A 2,937-nucleotide genomic window follows, 5' to 3' on the forward strand; every position below is an offset into this window, starting at 1 on the left:
TGGTAGCAAGTAGCGCCGGGGAGGGCTGAGCGCAGAGCAGACCAATCTCCAAGGCGCGCGCCGGCCCGCCCGCTGGCGCCCAACCCGACGCCCGCCCTGCCTTGCTCCGGCCCAAGGCGGCGGGGACAAACCGGCGCTGCGAGATTTCGCTTGGAGCGCTTAGGTTCCGCATGGCGTGCCCGGACGTGGTATTTGTCTTCTGCAAGCAGGGAAGCAGAAAGCTGAGAAAGTAGCTGGGTAGGTAGGGCAGGCAGGGACTTCGTGAAGTACTGTCAGGCCTTTGGCAGAGGGAATGGGTGGCCTGAAATCTACCCAAACAGGTAGTCCTAAACTTATGGGCCACGGCTGTGCCCAAAATTTAGGTTGTTGTGACAAATTTGCTGAGTTTTGCCTCATTTTTTCTTATATGTATCCATGTATTCATCACTATGTTTGCACTTATACCTATTATCTTGTAAGCAATTGACAAATCAAATCAAATAAATAAATTTTACCACTCTTAATCTGGTTTCCCCTTTGACTTGACTTGATCAGGTTAGCAAAAAGTGATCACGTGACTCTGAGACCCTGCAACTGTCATAAATGTGAATCAGTTCTCAAGCATCCAAATGGAAATCACACGACCATGGGGATGCTGCCAAGGTTGTAAGTATGAAACATGGGCCGTAAGTCACTTTTTTCAATGTTGTTGTAACTTCGAACGGTCACTAAGAGAACTGTTGTAAGTCGAGGACTACTGTATTTGGGGTTACTCAGGACAATGGGCGATGGCCCTTCAGGAAAAATATAATTTGGTTGCCCTCCATAGCAGGCCCAGTCTTAAACTAATTGTGGTGACTAATTATGAGTCACCTCGATATAAAAAAAGATGTTGAGATTCTAGAGTGCAGAGAAGAGCAACAAAGATGATCTGGGGACTGAAGGCTAAAACATGAAGAACGATTGTAGGAATTGGGTATGTCTAGTTTAATGAAGGACAAGGGGAGACTTGATAGCAGTGTTCCAATATCTCAGGGGCTGCCACAAAGAAGAGGGAGTCAATCCAGTCTGAAGGCAGGACAAGAAGCAATGGGTGGAAACTAATCAAGGAGAGAACCAACCTAGAACAAAGAAAAAAAAATCCCTATAGTTTGAACAATGAATTAGTGGAACAACTTGCCTCCAGAAGTTGTGAATGCTCCAACACTGGAAGTTTTCAAGAGATTAGATAAGCAATTTTCTGAAATAGTGTAGCGTTTCCTGAGAAGGGGGTTGGCCTAGAAGACCTCTAAGATCCCTTCCAACTGTTATTTTGTTATTGTGAATTGAGGTCCTCCAAGGTTATAGACATTTCCTCCCCAGTCAGAAACCACTTGTTTTCATTTTCAGCAGCACAAACCAGCCAAGTATATTTTAATTCACTATACTGTTTAAAAGCAGAGAAGATGGAGTAAATCACAGTAAAATCACCAAAAATGTACAAGCACAGCCAGTTGCAGTTAGCCATTTGTGTTTTGTGGTTGAAATCAGATTTTGGGCCAGATGTACGTTTAAGCACTTAGGTAACTTCTAATGAATTAAAATCAAGTTTTCTATACAGCCTGATGATAAAAATACTGCATAAATTTAGCATTTAAATTTATATAAATTTATAGTTTGTGAGCATCATAAAACCTGTAATAGAATCAAGATCTGAGGATGATTAACTTATGGCAGAACATTGGGATTTCATCCTTTATACTTCATATTATAATATTCCAGTAAAACTAGGTTACTAAAATTCAGCATGTGGAGAAAGAAATATATTATTTTTCCATCTCTTGCAAAGTTTTAGCAGTCAAGAGACAAGGCTCCATTTCTGAAACAATTCCAAAATTCCAGATCTCCTCTCCTGCTTGGATAATCTGTTTTATTTTTTTAAATAGAGTCATTTTATATTCAATTATTGTGTTGCAGATTTAACAAAGGGAAGAAAGTATCAAAGTTTCCTTCTTTGAGTACAAGTCTTGGTAGAGCATTTCTAAAATCTACCACCTCTGTCCAGTACTTCAGTTTGTAACCCTATTCCAAGTAAACAACTGTATCTATTTTTCATGTTTGGGTAGAACTAACAGGTTCCAGAAGAAATGCAGTTGTATACAGAAAGCATTCTGACTTTTTAATAATACTGTTCAGTGAGTTTTGAATGCATCTTGTGTAAAAGTTGCATACTTTTAGTCTTCCTGTGACATGTAGTGACATGGCACCAGATTTTTTGCTGGAACATTTGCTGCCAATGTTCCCTTTCAGCTTCACAAACTCTTTGGTATTATTTATTGTCTTTGCCATTCAAGACCTTACAGTCTTCATTCAAAGTTGCAGTTTTGGCTACAGCACAGGGTCTGAATTTTAAGTATTTTTCAGCATTGGCTGGGAAAGCCAATCTGAATATTGTTCCTCAGTCACATAAAGTTCCAGATTGAATGGGTCTCTAAGGTTCCAGTTATACAGTAGAAAAGACGAGATCTAAATTTTGATTCATCACTATTTCATTACATAGAATAGGGCTTGGCACATTTGGTTGAAGTGTTTCTGATCTCATGAGCATGATCTCTCTTGTTATTCATGAATGTAAACATGGTTTATCAGACTTATGCATGAGCTTTAAAAAGATGGTTGTATTAAAAACATGCTGCTTTAATTATTTGATTCATTCCAGAACAGCATCTCTTTGTGTTTCTGTTTGTGCAGAATACCAGAGAGGTATTCTTTATCAACCCACATGAGGTCTTTTTTGCAAATTGTTTTCAAAATATGAGGACCCGAATATGGATGACTCCACAATAGGAAAAGCTTGTTTTAATCTGAACCTTTCAGATTATAGTTATAGTTACTATATATCTTGGGGGGGCGGGGGGGTGTGTGTGTGCGTGTGTTCCTTTGAGTTCTGTTGTGTTGTATTGAGTTCTGGTGACTTCT

Source organism: Notechis scutatus, chromosome 2, assembly GCF_049901735.1.
Source record: "Notechis scutatus isolate UNSWTSFEM ecotype Mainland chromosome 2, rNotScu1.2, whole genome shotgun sequence".
NCBI lineage: Eukaryota > Metazoa > Chordata > Lepidosauria > Squamata > Elapidae > Notechis > Notechis scutatus.